This window comes from Leucopleurus acutus, assembly GCF_964270905.1.
Source record: "Leucopleurus acutus genome assembly, chromosome: 2".
NCBI lineage: Eukaryota > Metazoa > Chordata > Mammalia > Artiodactyla > Delphinidae > Leucopleurus > Leucopleurus acutus.
This window is the reverse complement of record NC_139143.1, coordinates 156,037,314-156,056,529: the sequence shown is the minus strand read 5'-3', so window position 1 is coordinate 156,056,529 and position 19,216 is coordinate 156,037,314. Positions and strand designations below refer to the sequence as shown.

Here is a 19,216-nt window from a genome sequence, read left to right as displayed (position 1 = left end):
AGGCCCTAGGACTTTGATCTTTGAATCTGAATGAACTGAGCACAGCTAGTGCCCAACCTGCCTTCAATAACCTCCTTTTTGTTTGCTGTTTTTTCCTCCATTTAACAACATATCCTGGACACTTTTCTACTACAACAGTTACAGATCTACTTTTTCCTGTGGCTGTATCACTCTTTTTTTTTTTTTGGTTGTGTTGGGTCTTTGTTGCTGCGCCCAGGCTTTTCTCTAGTTGTGGCGAGCGGGGGCCACTCTTCGTTGCGGTGCGTGGGCTTCTCATTGAGGTGGCTTCTCTTGTTGCGGAGCACGGGCTCTAGGAGCGCGGGCTTCAGTAGTTGTGCCTTGAGGGCTCTAGAGCGCAGGCTCAGTAGTTGTGGCGCACTGGCTTAGTTGCTCCGTGGTATGTGGGTCTTCCCAGACCAAGTCTCGAACCTGTGTCCCCTGCATTGGCAGGCGGATTCTTAACCACTGCGCCACCAGGGCAAGCCCCCATAGATTAGTTTCTACTGGTTTCATACTTTATAAAAATGGAATTATACAGTATATGTACTCTTTCATGTCTGTTTTATTTCACTCAACATTAAGTTTGGGAAATTTATTCAGGTTGTTGAGTGTAGGAGTAGTTAATTCCTTTCGCCACAGCGGAAGCCCTGAATAACCTTTTTATAGCCATTTTTCTTTCTTTTTTTATGAATTTATTTATTTTATTTATTTTTATTTTTGGCTGCACTGGGTCTTTGTTGCTGCGGGCGGGCTTTCTCTAATTGCGGCGAGTGGGGGCTACTCTTCGTTGCGGTGCGAGGGCTTCTCATTGCAGTGGCCTCTCCCGTTGCGGAGCACGGGCTCCGGACGCGCAGGCTCAGCAGCCATGGCTCACGGGCCCAGCCGCTCCGCAGCATGTGGGACCCTCCTGGACCGGGGCACGAACCCACGTCCCCTGCATCAGCAGGCAGACTCTCAACCATTGCACCAACAGGGAAGCCCTCTAGCAGTTCTTTACAAAGTAATATTTGAACCCTTCAACCATTAAATATTGCAGACTCTTTTCCTACTATGTCATTTGTCTTTTAATCTTGTTTATGTTGTCTTTTGCTGCACAATTTTCACTTTTGTCTGTAAAAACTGTCAATATTCTCTTTTATACTTTCTAACTTTTGCTTTAAACTTAAGGAAGGCCTTCTTCACCCCAAGATTGTACAAATATTCTATTTCTTCTTTTAGCATTTAAAAAATTTATTTTTTGATATTCAAACCTTTATTTATTTGTTTGTTTGTTTATTTATTTATTTATTTGGCTGCACTGCACGGCTTGCAGGATCTTAGTTCCCTGACCAGGGATTGAACAAGGGTCCCTGCAGTGAAAGCATGAAAGCGCTGAGTCCTAACCACTGGAACGCCAGGGAATTCCAAATTCAAACCTTTAAACCTCCTGAAATTTACTTTTGTGTCTAGTACAAGGTAGGAGTCTAACCTTTATTTTTTTCCAAATGGTTAGTCAGTTAACCCAGACATTTTAATGTGGTAACTAAGGCTCTTTATGAACTGGACTTATCCTACCTCTCCAGTTTCATCTACCACTTTTCTCCCTGGAACTCTATGCTCTCTTTTTATCAAACTACATGTAGTTCCTGGAATGTAACATTCTACTTCATTCCTCCACAACTTAACACATGTTAGTTCCTCTGCCCAGACTGCTCTTCCCTAGCTCCATTTAGCTCCCTGACCAACAACTATTAATCCTTCCAGAAAATTCCTGGCATGTGGTAGGTATCATTAAGCATTTGTCAGTTGAATAAATAAATCAATCACTTCTACCCACTTTTAGCACGGGGCGGGCTCTGCGGGACACATGTGCAGTGAAAGGATGTAAAATTGGGAAGTGAAGTTGACAGGGGAAATCCGCACTGCCATATGACAGGCCGTCTGCTTCCTGCCGTGGTTCTGCCTTCGCCTTGCCAGGCCTGCTCACAGCACTCCCTCCTCTTCCCCTCCCTTTTCCAGCCCCAGACCAATGGTTTCAGTTGGCTGCAGCCTCCTTCCCACCACTTTACTGCAGCATTGATCTTTGTGACTGTGAATCCTGCCCTGATACAAATACAGCTAGCACTCTACATAAATGTGTGTGCACACAGGTGTGTGTCAGAGAGACAGAGAGAGAGAAGAGAGTGCAACCCTTCTGCAGGATCCTCTTCCATTCAGGAGTCCTGCTATCTCTCTCAGGTCGGGGGAGCAGTTTCAGCAGCTTCACTGGGTGGGGAGGGGACTGTTGTCACCCCTGCCTAGCTTGCAAACATGTCTACTCTGAATATAAACAATAACCAATCACAACTATTCACTAAATCCCTACTATGTATACTGTGAGGCAATTTACATCTATTGTTTCATTTAATTCCAAAACATATCAGCAAGGTAGATATTCAAATCTCTATTTCACACATGAGGAAATGTGCCCAAGGTCACACAGCTACTAAGGGGTACAGCAAGGATTTAAACACAATTGCGTCTAAACAACACCTGTCCTGGTTGATTCACAATCCATCTAGTTGGGCAGCCTCAAGGTTGCAGGTCTGTGAGATTTCCAGTTCCCCAGCCTGACATTCCAGACACAGCTGTACACAGCTGTGTACACAGCTACTATCCAGCTTCTTGAGTGGTACACTTGTGTGCACATTCTCATTCACTGATTCAACAGCTGTTGTTGATCTTGGTGAAACGGACACTCTCTTTGAAATTAGCCACATTTTTTTTTTTTTGGTCACACCAGGCGGCTTGCGGGATGTTAGTTCCCCAACCAGGGATCGAACCCGGGGCCCCAGTACTGAAAGCATGGATTCCTACCAGTGGACTGCCAGGGAATTCCCTAGCCAAAATTCTTAATCCCGTCTTCACTACTCTATCATTTTAAGCAAGTTGCTAAGCCTCTCTGACACTCAATTTACCCCACTTTAAAATAAGAATGATAGGACTTGCCTGGTGGTGCAGTGGTTAAGAATCCACCTGCAAGTGCAGGGGATACTGGTTCGATCCCGGGTTCGGGAAGGTCCCACATGCCCTCGAGCATAACTAAGCCACTGCACCACAACTACTGAGCCCGCATGCTGCAACTACTGGACCCCGGGCACCTAGAGCCTGGGCTCCACAACAAGAGAAGCCCGAGCATCGCAACGAAGAGTAGCCCCTTCTCACCGCAACTACAGAAAGCCCGCTCGCAGCGAAGACCCAACGCAGACAAAATTAATTAATTAATTAAAATTAATTTAATAAGGATGATAATACCAACATGCTGGATTACCGTGAGGATTAAATGAGATACTGGAGATCAGGAGGCATCAATCACTTTAAAAAGTATTTGACAGGGGAATTCCCTGGCTGTCCAGTAGTTAGGACTCCGTGCTTTCACTGCTGAAGGCCCAGGTTAAATCCCTGGTTGGGGAACTAAGATCCCACAAGCCGTGCAGAGTGGCCAAAAAAAAAGTATCTATCAGTCTGCCCTCCAGTCAGTCTATGCTCTCTCGCCTACTCAAGGATGTTGCCCCTGCAATTATCTTCTCTTTCTCCTAAATTGTCAATTTTCCTCACTCTGCTGGATCAGCACATAATCTACTATACTAATGTATCTGCCAATTCAGGCGGAAAAAAAATCCCACTTTTGACTTCATTACACATCCAACTACCATCCCATTTCACTATAGCAAAATTCCTAAACAGGTTGCTTATATGCACTTTGTCCACTTCTTCACCTCCAATTCTTTTTACTTTTTATTTTTTTTGCGGTATGCGGGCCTCTCACTGTTGTGGCCTCTCCCGTTGCGGAGCACATGCTCCGGACGCGCAGGCTCAGGGGCCATGGCTCACGGGCCCAGCCGCTCCGCAGCATGTGGGATCCTCCCGGACCGCGGCACGAACCCACGTCCCCTGCATCGTCAGGCGGACTCTCAACCACTGCGCCACCAGGAAAGCCCTTAAATATTTTTTAAATTAATTTTTGGCTGTGTTGGGTCTTGTTGCTGCACACGGGCTTTCTCTAGTTGTGGCGAGCGGGGGCTACTCTTCGTTGCAGTGCACAGGCCTCTCATTGCGGTGGCTTCTCTTGTTGCGGAGCACGGGCTCTAGGCGCACAGGCTTCAATAGTTGTAGCGCACGGGCTTAGTTGCTCCGCGACATGTGGGATCTTCCCGGACCAGGGCTCGAACACGTCGTCGCCTGCATTGGCAGGCGGATTCTTAACCACTGCGCCACCAGGGAAGTCCCCACCTCCAATTACTTTAATTCACTCTAAACAAGCTTTGTCTATACTGCTTAAATGAAGACTCTATTGTCGAGATCTCTAATGGCTGCCATTATGCCAAATCCAATAGGCAAGCCTTGTTTCTCATCTTACATGAGCTCTCGGCAGCATTTGTCCTGATTGATCATTCTCTCCCTAAAAAGCTGTCTCTACTTGGCTTCTGGGATTTTTCCCTCTCCTGATTTTTCTTTTGTTTTATGGTTTTTTTCCTGGGTTCTTTTTCTGACTTCGGAATTTTGCTGGGCCGTCCAGAACAAAGTCTTTGGTCTTCATTTCTCTTATGTCTCATTCATTCCCTAGGTGAGCTCCTCCAGGTTCAGGACCTCAGACATCATTTATACAGTCCATATAAATGGGACTGCTGAGCTCTGCACTCATATACCTAAAAGACTACTTGGCTCCCCTCTTTTATGCCTTATAGACATTTTAAATTCAACTTGTCCAAAAAGAACTCTTTTCTCCCTACCACTCACATACCGCTTTCTCAGTTTTCCCCATTTAGGAAAGGACCCAACATTTGCCCAGTTGCTCAGGTCAAAATACCAGGAGTCATCCTTTATTCCTCTCTCCCTCATACTCCTTATCTTATCCATCCTGTCAGCTCTCGCTTCAAAATGGATCCTGAATCTGACTGCTTTTCACCACCTTATTATCTTCACCCTTTTTTAAGTCACTGTCACCTCAAGTGTGGTTTACTCTTAGAGCTTCCTAACTATTCCTCACACAGCAGCCAAGGATGCAGGCCTGATGCCTGCGCAAGACCTTACTTGATCACTGCAGCCCAGGGCCTAAGCCTCAGCTCAACTTTTGTTAGGGAATCCTAACTCAGGGGAGCTTACTATCATTTACAAGCTCAAAAAGGACTGATATAGGGAATTCCTTGGCAGTCCAGTGGTTAAGACTCCGCACTTCCACCACAGCGGGTGTGGGTTTGATCCCTGGTCGGGGGGATGAAGATCCCTCATGCCATGGCCCATGGCATGGCCAAAAAAAAACACTGATATATAAATTAGAAAATCAATATATTAATTCACCATGGAAAGACTGCTTTTCAAGAACGTGTATGTTCCTGCCTGCCCTCCAGAACACTCTCTTCTTGGCATTAAGAAATATAGAAAGCAAAACATTACTAAGAACTTTGCTTTGATGTATGTGGAATTAGGGAAAAGGCAATAAAATGGTTCTAAGGACTAATTCACTCTGAGTTAAGGAAAGCCTAATGGGCTCTCAAGCCCATCATTCCTCCATCAGAGGTGCCTCACCCAATGACTCCCTCCCTTCCATAGTAATTTATAGCATTTCAATTCCTTTCGTCATTGTCATTAGAATGATGTTAATTAAGTTGACTCCCTAGGTATACTATGACAGATTATAGTTTGTTAGAGTTTTAGCAGGAGTTTGTTATCCTGGTGGACTCAGGAGTTCTTCTTCCCTTTGACTTTGGAGGCAGGCAGGCATCATTCATCCTGTGTTTTTTTTAACATTTTTTTAAAAAACTAATTTATTTATTTATTTTTGGCTGCGTTGGGTCTTCGTTGCTGCGCACTGGATTTCTTTAGTTGTGGTGAGCAGGGGCTACTCTTTCTTTTTTTTTTTTTTGCGGTACGCAGGCCTCTCACTGCTGTGGCCTCTCCCGTCGCGGAGCAACAGGCTCCGGACGCGCAGGCTCAGCGGCCATGGCTCATGGGCACAGCCGCTCCATGGCACGTGGGATCCTCCCGGACTGGGGCACGAACCTGAGTCCCCTGCATCGGCAGGCGGACTCCCAACCACTGCGCCACCAGGGAAGCCCAGGGGCTACTCTTCGTTGCAGTGTGTGGGCTTCTCATTGCGGTGGCTTCTCTTGTTGCGGAGCATGGGCTCTAGGCACGTGGCCTTCAGTAGTTGTGGCTCGTGGGCTCAGTAGTTGTGGCTCACGGGCTCTAGAGCGCAGGTTCAGTAGTTGTGGCGCACGGGCTTAGTTGCTCCGTGGCATGTGGGATCTTCCCGGACCAGGGCTTGAACCCGTGTCCCCTGCATTGGCAGGCGGATTCTTAACCACTGTGCCACCAGGGAAGCCCTACTTGTTTTTATATTTTCAAAAGTTGCAATGAAAATATGTACTAGTTTTATAAAGGAAATACACCAATTTTTTTTTAAAGAAACGCAATACCTAAATGGCAAGTATCTTAGTTGGGGTCCCTCTAAAGTCAGACCCTGAGACTAGGGCTTAGGTACTGGTCATTTATTTGGGAGATGACCCGAGGAATTAGAAGGAAGGGAGATGGGACATGAGACAGAAAAGGGGAAAAAGCCAATACATTAACTGCTTAATACTATGGGCAACTGGAATAAATCCACCTAGGGAATCTTATGAAAAACTATAAAAACCACACATCAGAATTGTCCCAGTGGAGGCTGGGGAGGCTGGAGGGACAGGGACAGGGACAGGATCCCTTTCCTTCCATTTTTTGAGGGTTTCCCCTGGAAACCTTAACTCCCTCACACTTCCAGATTGCAGGTGCACACAGCCAAGCAGCCTTTCATAGTGTGGAGAAAGCCCTGGGGCAGCAAAGCAAAGAGACATCATAGTACATGATTGATACTGTGAGTTACTGACCTCCACAGCAGTGTTAGAACACACAGGTTGATGCATCACACAAATCTCCTACAACAAGAAAGACAGAATAATTGTTGGGAAATTCTGTGCCCACTTCTATTTCCAGCTGATGGTACCTGTAGAAGCGCCTAGGGGTGTGAACCTACCATAGGTGGTACTCTTGAGAACCACTGACCTACAAAGGCCCGACTCTAGTCACTACTAATCCCTACTAGTTTGTTACTCCTTTGAGTGCATGGACCATATGTGAAAACAATTCTCAGACGTTTATTCACTGAGCCCTTAGTATGAGCCAAATGTCATTCTTGGCTTCAGGGTCACAGAGATCAATAACCCACTAGGAAAGGCAAAGGGGCGTCCTGGAAAAAGCAAGGACTTTGGAGTCACAGATGTAGGTTGTAGTAGTTCCATTACTGTCTGACCCTGCATAAGTCATTTAGGCTCTTCTCAACTGCAAAAGGGGGATAATGGTCTCTACTTATAGGGTTGTTGTGGAGATTAAGTAAGGTAATTTATATGAAATATTCAATACAGTGCCTGATGCATATAGAAAGAGCCCAATAAATACTAGCTATTGTTTTGTTATTAAAAATGGTAGCTAGGAATACCCTGGTGGTCCAGTGGTTAGGACTAGGCTCTTTCACTGCCAGGGTCCGGGTTCCCTGGTCAGGGAACTAAGATCCCGCATGCCGTGCAGTGCGGCCAAATTAAAAAAAATTTTTTTTAATTAAAAAAAAAAAAGAGAGACACTTCCCTGGTGGTCCAGTGGGTAAGATTCCAGGCTCCCATTGCAGGGGGAACTAAAGACCCAGCGCAGCCTTAATAAATAAATATTAAAAAAAAAAAAAAGTAGCTAAGGCATGTTTCCTAAACCAGTCTCTGGCCTCGAAGAGATGGTCCCAGTTCTATGGGTAACACAGGATAGAGCACACAATCTTAGTTCACAGTGAAATATGGTACAGCGGAATCATGCACAGATGCAATGACATGCTGGGGAAATGAGGGCATTGGAGCTTGGATCTGGAATGATGAAGAAGCAGACTGCATGGCATAGTTCTCAGGGCCTGGTGCCAGCCTTGCTGGCCCTCAGCAGGCTCTTGATTTGGACCACAGGATCCAAGGGGCTGAGAAAGAGAGCGATGTCTCCATGCACAAACCCATGGACACTCCCAATAGCTCCCCAGGCAGGGATTCTCACTCTTGGGGAAAATTAGTCAGGTTTTGTCAAGTTGGTATCATCCATTTGTTAGAAGATCCCACATTGAAGGCTGGTTCTGAGCTGTCCAGGGTTTAGAAATAATTCTGCCCTTTAGGGACATTCATGGATTGGAAAGAATTCAGATTTTCCTTAAATGTGCTCCTGCCCTCTACTATTATGTCACTAGAGGGTCAGCTCATGAAGGCAAGATCTTGTTTAAGGTATCTCCAGTGCCCTAGCAGAATACCTAGCACACAATAAGGGTTCAGTAAGTATTAGTTGAAAGAATGACTACTGAATGAAAAGACACTCGGCTGTGAGCACCTGGAGGTGAGTCTAGATTTAAGGTCTCCCTCTCTTTCCGGGAATTTTGACTGACACTGACGAGGGGTTTGGATCCAAGGGTTTGAGAGGCCCTGCTGAGGGGCAGGCTGGAGGGTATGGACCTCTCCTCACTTTCTTGTCTCAGATTCCTTTCATCTAGGTAAAGTACATAGGCCCCTGCTTCTGCTGGCTGTAAGCTTCCAGAGTGGCCCTTTTATTGCCTTGATTTGCACATGGGTCCTCTGAGAACTTGGACTCTGTTCTTGAATTCTCAGAGAGCCCAACCCAAAGTAAGCAGGAAGTGCCAGCAAATAAAACACCAGTATAGACTCAGAAACTTGGGAAGAGGACATTTCCTCATCCCTCTGACCTGACCACATTCCTCTCAGATTCTAGAAACTTCTCTCAAATGCTGAAATGCTCAGTGAAGCAGGGCTGAGAACTTGTCCCTCCCACCTAATAGTCCAGAGGGGGACATGCCCTCCTGCTTCCTAGGAGACACCTATTACTTTCCAGCTTTTCATCTGTTTGAGCCTCTTCCCCTGGCATCCCATGAAGCTGCCTCTGTGCACCCATCTCTGGGCCTGCATTCCACCTCTTCTACTTTAGCCCCTCTGGACTGTGAATGTTATAGCCAGAGGACAAGGCTGATCCATTTTTGTGTCCTTTTTTGCACCTAGAAAAAGGACTAGGTGCTATGGTCTGAATGTTTGCCTCTCTGCACACCCACCCCCCACCATTAATATGTTGAAATCCTACTACCCAAGTTGATGGTATTAGTACATGTGGCATTTGGAAGGTGTATAAGTCATGAGGGTGGAACCGTCATGAATGGGATTAGTGCCTTATAAAAGAGGCTCTTCCGGAGAGATCCCTTGACCCTTCTGCCCTGTGAGGATACAATAAGTCTGTGGCCTAGAAGAGGGCCCTTCGCTGATCATGCTGGCACCCTGACCTCAGACTTCCAGCCTCCAGAATGGTTAGCAATAAATTTCTGCTGTTTATAAACCACCCAGTCTGTGGTATCCAAAGCAGCCCAAACAGACTAAGATACTAGTGCTTAGTAAATGCCCAGTAAATGTTAGCTGAAAGCATGATTCCCTCCATCATTCTCTCCCTTTTCTTAGCTCCAGTTTCTTCCACTGGACCCTTCCCCTTAGCACATGTTCACGTTCAAATTCCCCACATAGTGAAAAACTCTTCCTCCATCTGCTTTTCTCTCAAGCCACTAACCCATCACTTTCCTTCCCTTTACTATATCCTTGAGAAGTCTGCCCTCTGATTCTCCACATGTCTGTCTCCTCTTCACTCCTAAATCCAATCAGGCTCAGGATTAACCATTCCACTGAGCCAGCTCTCCACAAAGTCACCAATGACCTTCATGTCAACCGAATCCAAAAGTTTCTGCTGTGGAGATTAGAAAGCATGAATATAGAGTATGGCAGATAGCATATGCTCAATAAAATTGTAGTTGTTCTTATTTTAGTTTCCCTAACATTACTCACTTACTTTTTATAATTTGTTAATTTATTTATTTATTGGCTGCATTGGGTCTTCACTGCTGTGCCCGGGCTTTCTCTAGTTGTGGTGAGTGGGGGCCACTCTTTGCTGTGGTGTATGGGCTTCTCATTGCGGTGGCCTCTCTTGTTGTGGAGCATGGACTCTAGGCACGCGGGCTTCAGTAGTTGTGGTACGCGGGCTCTAGAACGCAGGCTCAGTAGCTGTGGAGCACGGGCCTAGTTGCCCCACACCTTGTGGGATCTTCCTGGACCAGGGATTGAACCCGTGTCCCCTGCATTGGCAGGTGGATTCTTAACCACTGTGACACCAGGGAAGTCCCTGGTACCTCTTTTTAATTTTTTTTTCTCTCCCTCCCTCCACTCATTATAAAGGTAATATAGTTGTATCCTAGCCTCTTTACCTAGAAAACCAGAGCTCAGAGCAAAATTTACATGCTAAGGCTTCATTGTGAGGTTCTACAAACAATATTCAGGACAAGAATAAGGGAAAAACAGAAAGGAAGGGAAAGAAAACAAAAGGTGAAGTGCCTCAGAGCTAGCCACAGCTTTATAAGAAGATACAGCTAATTGCTCAGTTATATAGGACTGAGAAACCATATAAAATGACGTTATGGTGTCTAGGAACTGTTTACTGGAGAGAGGAAGAGAAAACTATCTGTTGGCTCTTTGCTTCTATCTCTCATTTGTCAATTTCCTTATACCGTATGAGATATTAACTCCACTGTACTTCCAGGTTGTTTCCTCGCTCTTCAGTGCAGTCTTGGGAGATTGATCCCAATTACAGCAAGGGCTTCAGCTTACTCTGGAAGTGGTGTTAAGTGGCCAGATTCTCTGTGGGCCTCGTTAAGTCGGACCTGAGTGTCATAGCAGCTGCAGCTCCTGCTATAGCAGGTGCAATAGAGAAAATACAGAAGTCTGGTCCACACACTTGGGGAAGCTGAGGCAGACTACTGCATCAGGAAGTGGGTCGGTTCACAGTAGTGACTAGCTCTCTACAGAGTGGAGAGGCTGGAAGCAGGTAGGTCCAACTAAATCTGGAGAGGTACTCAACTGGATTCAATAAAAGAGCTATGTTTCAAAAACTTTATAAATACAGAAGAAAAACAAAATAACCTATACATCCACTAATCAAATGCAACTATTGCAATTATTTTGGTGTGTTTCCATCCAATCTCTTTCCTTATACATATAGGTTTTTCTTTTTTTTTTTAAATTTGAAAATATTTTCTAACTTTTTAATTGGAGTATAACATAATGGAAAAGTGTACATATTAAGTGCATAACTTGATAAATTTTCACAAATTTATCATATCCTTATAAATTAAATCAAGAAATAGATCATTAATATCATCCTACAAGCTTCGCCTCTTGCCCATTTCCAGTCTCTACATTTCCAAGGGTAATCACTATCCTGACTTCTGACAACATAGTTTTTTTAAAAATTTTTTAAAAATTAATTAGTTAACTTATTTTTGGCTGTGTTGGGCCTTCATTGCTGCACACAGGCTTTCTCTAGTTGCGGGGAGTGGGAGCTACTCTTCATTGTGGTGTGCAGGCTTCTCATTGCAGCGGCTTCTCTTGTTGTGGAACATGGGCCCTAGAGCACCCAGGCTTCAGTAGTTGTGGTGTGTGGGCTCAGGAGTTGTGGCTTGCAGGTTCTAGAATGGAGGCTCAGTAATTGTGGTGCACGGGCTTAGTTGCTCCATGGCATGTGGGATCTTCCCAGACCAGGGCTTGAACCTGTGTCCCCTGCACTGGCAGGCAGATTCTTAACCACTGCACCACCAGGGAAGTCCCCATAGATTCGTTTTTACTGGTTTTATACTTCATAAAAATGGAATTATACACTATATGTACTCTTTCTTGTCTGCTTTATTTCACTCAACAGTAAGTTTGGGAAATTTATTCATGCTGTTCCTTTTCACTGCTGTATAACATCTCCAGATGTTCCAGAATTTCTATTTAGCACTTTTTTGAAACTGACTCTTTTTCTTTCATGCCATTGCATTCTTATCTTCTGACTCAGTTTGGGTTTTGGAAGGCTAAAGAGAGTTTCTGATGGTCTTAGGGAAGGAGTGCCCCTCACTCATTTGAGAGAGCTCCCAGAAGTTAGTGCTCTGGAGAATGTGGCAGCTGATATGAAGGCTACAAGTGTCATAATCATTTTGCCACCATAAGGAGGTCAACTTCAGGATGAATATGAGATTGGAAAGCAGAGAGAAGAAATAGAAACAAACTGGGATGCTGGTGACATTGTTGAGCTGCTGAATCAAACCAACCTTGAAGCCTGTCTATGTGAGTCCATAAATTTCCTTTACTGTCAAAGCCAGCTTAAATTAGGTTTTCTGTTAAGAGCAACAGAGTCTTTTTTAAAAAAATTTATTTATTTACTTATTTTATTTTTGGCTGCATTGGGTCTTGGTTGCAGCAAGCGGGGGCTACTCTTCATTGCAGTGTGCAGGCTTCTCATTGCAGTGGCTTCTCTTGTTGCAGAACACAGGCTCTAGGCGCACGGGCTTCAGTAGTTGTGGCTCGCGGGCTCTAGAGCACAGGTTCAGTAGCTGTGGCGCACAGGCTTAGTTGCTCTGCGGCATGTGGGATCTTCCCAGACCAGGGATCGAACCTGTGTCCCTTGCATTGGCAGGTGGATTCTTAACCACTGCACCACCAGGGAAGTCCCCAACACAGAGTCTTAACTTATCTACGGGTCAGTACTAGAGGCTTTGGGAATACAGAATAGGAGTACCTAACTCAGTCTGAGCCAGTAGGGAAGGCTTCCCAGTAAAGATGTTTTGGGAGTAGAGGATATTTGAAGGAATGCGTGTCCTAGGTAGGAACAGCATATGCAAAGACCAAGGTGAGAGAAAAAATCGTGTGTTTAGGAAACCATTCACCATCCTCACATGTACTCAAGCTGGAAACCTGTCATTCCAGTGTTTTGTTTTTTTCGATTGAAGTATAGTTGATTTACAATGGCGCGCCAATCTCTGCTGTACAGCAAAGTGACTCAGTTATACACATAGAGACATTTCTTTTTTATATTCTTTTCCATTATGGTTTATCACAGGATATTGAATATAGTTCCCTGTGCTATGCATTAGGACCTTGTAGTTTATCTATTATAAATGTAATAGTTTGCATCTACCAACCCCAAACTCCCAGTCCATCTCGCTCCCTCCCCCCTGCCCCACCTTGGCAACTGCAAGTCTGTTCTCTATGTTTTTTGTTTTTTTTAAATTTTTTATATTAATTTATTTTATTTATTTATTTATTTTTGGCTGTATTGGGTCTTTGTTGCTGCGCATGGGCTTTCTCTAGTTGCGGTGAGCGGGGGCTACTCTTCATTGCAGTGTGCGGGCTTCTCATTGCAGTGGCTTCTTTCATTGCAGAGCACGGGCTCTAGGCACGTGGGCTTCAGTAGTTGCAGCACGCAGGCTCAGTAGTTGTGACTCACGGGCTCTAGAGCACAGGCTCAGTAGTTGTGGCGCACGGGCTTAGTTGCTCTGTGGCATGTGGGATCTTCCTGGATCAGGGCTCGAACCCGTGTCCCCTGCATTGGCAGGTGGATTTTCAACCACTGCGCCACCAGGGAAGCCCTGTTTTTTTTTTTTTTTTTAATTTCCTACATCTAGTGGATCACTGAGTGCTGCCAATTCTACTCCTAAATATTTCTAAAATTTGTGTCTGCTCCATGATGAGTGTGAGCTGCTGTCCTAGGACAGACCCTGAGAGAAACACACTCAACAGACAGAATGTGCGGCTTCCCTGGTGGCGCAGTGGTTAAGAATCTGCCTGCCAATGCAGGGGACATGGGTTCGAGCCCTGGTCCGGGAAGATCCCACATGCCATGGAGCAACTAAGCCCGTGCACCACAACTACTGAGCCTGTGCTCTACAGCCCACGAGCCACAACTAGCCGGCGTTCCACAACTACTGAAGCCCATGTACTTAGAGTCCGTGTTCCACAGCAAGAGAAGCCACCGCAATGAGAAGCCCACACACTGCAACAAAGAGTCGCCCCCACTTGCCACAACTAGAGAAAGCTGCGCACAGCAACGAAGACCCAACACAACCAAAAAATAAATAATAAAATAAAAAAATTTTTTTTAATAAATAAAATAAATATTTTAAGGGACCTCTGTGGTGGTCCAGTGGTTAAGACTTCACCTTCCAATGTAGGGGGTACGGGTTCGATCCCTGGTCAGGGAGCTAAGATTCCCATGCCTCATGGCCAAAAAACCAAAACGTAAAACAGAAGCAATATTGTAATAAATCCAATAAAGACTTTAAAAATGGTCCACATCAAAAAAATCTTTAAAAAAATAAATATTTTAAGACAAACTTTTTTTACAATGAAATTTTCAATTGACTGAATGTACTATTTACTTATACTAAATTAAACACCTAATACATAAATGTGAGCAGTTTTATACATTGCTGTCAATTCGTTTGCAGAGATATCTGCATCTTCATGTTCATTGCAGCACCATTCACAATAGCCAAGACATGGAAAAACACGTGTCATCAGCAAATGAATGGATAAAGATACACACACACACACACACACACACACACACACACTTATTATCCAGCCATGAAGAAAGAAGAAAATCCTGCAATTTGCAACATGGATGGACCTTGAGGGCATTATGTTAAGTGAAATAACACGGTCTGCAGAGAAAGACAAATACAGTATGGTATGGTATCACTTACATGTGAATTCTTAAAAAGCCAAGTTCAGAGAAAGAGACGGTAAAGGAGTGGTTACCAGGGGCCTGTGGTGTGGGGGGAATGAGAAGACATTGGTCAAAGGGTACAAATATCTAGTTGTAACAGTAACAAGTTCTAGGGATCTAATGTACATCATGGTGGTTACAGCAAATAATACTGTATTATATACTTGAAGGCGGCTAAAAGAATAGATCTGAAATGTTCTCACCACAAAGAAAGAAATGGTAATTATATAACAGGACAGAGGTGTTAGCTAATGCTGTGATGGTAATCATTTTAAAATACAGTTGATCCTCGAACAATAGAGGGGTTAGGGCACTGACCCTTGTGCAGTCCAAAATATGCTTATAATTTCACAACTGGCCCTCCCTGTCTGTGATTCCGCATCTACGGATTCAATCAATCTTGGATTGTGTCGTACTGTAGTATGCATTTACTGAAGAAAATCCACGTATAAACATTGTTGTTCAAGGGTCTACTGTATATAAGTGTAACAAATAAACATATTATTCACAATGTTGTATGCCAATTATATTTCAATAAGGCTGAAAAAAAAATTTCTACACACTAAGTTTCTGCATTAAGCTTCTAAAGGAGTTTATCCTTGTTACTTCAACTGAGTCACAAATTATCCCATAACTAAGCCATGTGAAATGACCATTTATCATGCTCAAAAGTTCTGTGGGTCATGAATTTAGATAAGGCACAGCAGTGATAGTTTGTCTTTCATCCATGATATCTGGAGCTTCAACTAGATGACATGAAAGGCAGGTGCTAGACTCATATATGAGTTCTTGTTCCCTCACAGGTCTACTGGTTGATAATGGCTATAAACTAGAATATTAGGTACTCTGCACACAGGCTTTGCCATATGGGGTCTCCATGTTGGCTAGTTTGGGATACTTCTTCCTAGTATGATGACTGGATTTCAAAGGTAGATTTCCCAAGAGAGGAATGGATGGCCAAGTGGAAATTGCATTGCCTTTGTTAGACTAGCCTGAAATCACACAGTTTAACCATATTATCTTCAATGAACAGTCACAAATCCTTCCCAGTTTCAAGGAGAGGGGAAATAGACCCTATCTCTTAAAGGGGATTATCAATTTTCTGTCAGATGAGCCAGAAATACTGCTGTGACCTTTTCCAGAAAATCCAATCTTCCACATTCTACCCTCTAGCCACAACAATGAATTTTTTCCTGTATGCACAGTCCACTCACCTCTCCTTGGAGAACCTCCAAAGTCACATCACATTAGGATATTTCAGGTGTAGACTGGAGGTCAAGAATCCTGTCATCTAGGGACTTCCCTGGTGGCACAGTAGTTAAGAATCCACCTGCCGGAACTTCCCTGGTGGTGCAGTGGTTAAGAATCTGCCTGCCAATGCAGGGGACATGGGTTCAATCCCTGGTCCGGGAAATCCCACACGCTGCAGAGTAACTAAGCCCGTGGGCCACAACTACTGAGCTCTCGCACCTAGAACCCGTGCTCCACAACAAGAGAAGCCACCACAATGAGAAAGCCCACGCACTGCAATGAAGAGTAGCCCCTGCTTGTAGCAACTAGAGAAAGCCCACATGCCGTAACGAAGACCCAATGCAGCCAAAAAATAAATAATTTAAAATTTTTCTATCATCTAGATCAGGCTAGCCTCATCTAGATAAGGCTCATTAAGTACAGTTTCCCTCTATGTGAAGACCTATGAACTTCTGCAGACTTTTCCTCCATAAACCCTACTGGGTGTTCACAAAATATTGAGGAATATGCAGAAGAAGCTTTTCTTGTTTTGGTGGAAGCGAACACCAGCTGCTGGGGAAATTTTCAGAGAAGCGTCTTCCCCATCTTCCCTTCAGATAACAGATTTTATTTAGGCAGTACTCCAGCTCCAAGAGGGCGAGTAGGACATGTGAAGTGTCCACTATGGAGATGCAGGGACAGAGCTGAGGCCAAGACTGAGGTTAAATCAGAACATCAAAGAATGCTCCCACCTCACCTCGAGAATATTGTCTTAATATAGCATATTCTTATGCTTGAAAATTTTAAGGTATCATCCTTCTCTGCAGTCAAAATATATAAATTAATTTATATAATTTTAAGTTCTGTGATCATGTTTTTAAAAATTACAACTATTATTATTACACAGTTGCTCAAAGTAACATACAGCACAAGTTTTGATACTTATTAAACATAAAAATGAGATGGACTGGGGCTTTGTTCTTTTTTTCTTTTCTCCATTTAATTCTTGTACCTGTGGATGAATATTACTTATTTTCAGAATGAACAGAGTTCAACAGCAATTCCATTCTTTTTTTTTTTATATAGATTTATTTATTTTTGGCTGCGTTGGGTCTTCATTGCTGTGTGTAGCTTTCTCTAGTTGTGATGAATGGGAGCTACTCTTTGTTGCGGTGCACAGGCTTCTCATTGCGGTGGCTTCTCTTGTTGTGGAGCACGGGCTCTAGGCACGCAGGCTTCAGTAGCTGTGGCACGCGGGCTCAGTAGCTGTGGCGCAAGGGCTTAGTTGCTCCACAGCATGTGGGATCTTCCAGGACCAAGGCTTGAACCTGTGTCCCCTGCATTGGCTAGCTGATTCTTAACCACGGCACCACCAGGGAAGTCCCTCAATTCCATTCTTACTTTTCACTTTTATAGATACAAGCATTGAGATAACTTGTTCACATAAATAAGTGGATGAAAATAGAAATCTTTCTAAAGCAATGTCACTTAGCTGTTTTAACTCTTTCCAAGTTACACTCCAAAAATCACAAAATCTATCACGCAAAATTATATATATATGTTTGCGGTACGCGGGCCTCTCACTGTTGTGGCCTCTCCCGTTGCGGAGCACAGGCTCCAGACGCGCAGGCTCAGTGGCCATGGCTCACGGGTCCAGCTGCTCGGCATGTGGGATCTTCCCGGACCGGGGCACGAACCCGTGTCCCCTGCATCAACAGGCGGACCCTCAACCACTGCACCACCAGGGAAGCCCACGCAAAATTATTTTTAATGGTCTATCAGCTTTTACCAATAGTTTTCAAAACAAAGAATTGGAAATGACTTGCATAAGGGTTTATGATCCAGTCATTAGAGTCATCAGTATTTCCAAAAGTTCCTTTGTTTAGTAGCCTCAATGCACACGGGGGCAATGCATCCTATGAGCTGGCTGAGTGGTCTGTCTCTTTTAAAACGGAGGAGGAAGATTGTAAAAGGGATGGTGCGTTCTCATGCTGATCTCTTTTAGAAGACAATATACCACCAATTTGATGACTATTGCTCTGAAAACTCTTGGAAGGCTAGTGTTGTGCCTTGCATGGAACAATCCCAGTGGCCAGAACTAAGAGCAAAAGTCTCAGATCTGGGGAAGGAGTGGGAAGGAGGGAGTCCATTAGATGGGGCAGAAGATTGTGGATTGTGGGAGGGTCCTTTATGGCCTAAGCCATTTTGTGATCTAAGCCTGGCCACAGTGCTTGTCCTTGAACAGGTCTCAGTAATTAGTGATCTTAAGGGAACAAAATTATGCAAGAACAAACTGTTATCAGGCCAGAGGAGTAACAACAGCAAAGAGAAGACTTCCAGTTCTGTTTTACAAAAAAAAGATTAGCCTGAAGCACTCAACCACCAGATCAGTTAGAACGTAAGGGATGCTGATGTCGAGATTTTCTGACTTTTGTGACTTTAATAATCAACTAAAGTTTGGACTCTGTTGACCACCCAAGCCCTTTCATGAATATGCATGTGCCCTTAGCTTAAACGTTCCCATTTTTGCTGTCAGGGAGCAGCAAAACCTTTGCCTTTCTGCTTTGGGAAAGATCCCTGTTGTTCTCTTTACTTGTTGCAATAATGACTGAACAAAAGTTCGTGTGCCCCGTGTACAGTGAGGCCAAATAAACCTAAACATCAAACATTGAAGCAGAGAAAGGTCTATTGCAAGACCAAGCAAGGAGAATGGGTGGCTCATGCTCAAAAACCCCGAACTCCCCAATGGTTTTTGGGGAAAGCTTTTTATAGGCAAAATTTGGGGTGAGGGCTGCAGGGTGTATGGCTTTCTTCTGATTGGTTGGTGGTGAGGTAACAAGGCAGTGCTCCAGGAATCTTGTGCTCAGCCTGAGGTTGCTATCCTCTCCCTGGGTGGGGGGTCTTAGTTCCTGCAGAAGATCTCAAAAATATTGTTATGTATATTCCTTGAGGAGGAACCAGGACCCTGCCCCAAGGCTGCATTAGTATTTCTTGATTGTTCCTCTGTTGTTTCTGCATTCCCTCCCTTCTCTGATTAGCAACTGTTTTAACTTGCCCTTTGGAACTTAGGGAAGGTCAAGGAGGCTGAAAGAAGCCTATTTCCTACAAACAAGAAATGGGGGACACAAAAAGGCTTTGTACCCGGGAGACCTACAGGGTCCTGCTAGGTTTCAATAATAAATTCTCCCTTCTCCCGATCTTTGGCTTGGTTGTGTCTTTTGGCTTGACACCCACCAAGGGATGAACCCAGTTTTTCTGGTAACAGTTCTCTTTCTCTGGGGACCCCCTGCCCTACCTGCTTATAATGGTCTTTGCTGGGCTAAGA

General features: G+C 44.4%; 1 protein-coding gene across 2 annotated transcripts in view; it reads right to left on the bottom strand.

Annotated features, from left to right (window-relative positions):
- Positions 1–19,216, bottom strand: part of PRDX1 (peroxiredoxin 1) — a 45,362-nt gene that overhangs the window by 23,437 nt on the left and 2,709 nt on the right. The window contains exon 1 of one of the 2 annotated variants that reach the window (XM_082833922.1): positions 6,885–6,904. The exons of the other annotated variant lie outside the window; for it this stretch is intronic. The gene's annotated coding sequence lies outside the window, so the exon portion shown is untranslated. Of the gene's footprint in view, positions 1–6,884; positions 6,905–19,216 lie in introns of those variants that run through there. 2 annotated transcript variants of the gene reach the window in all.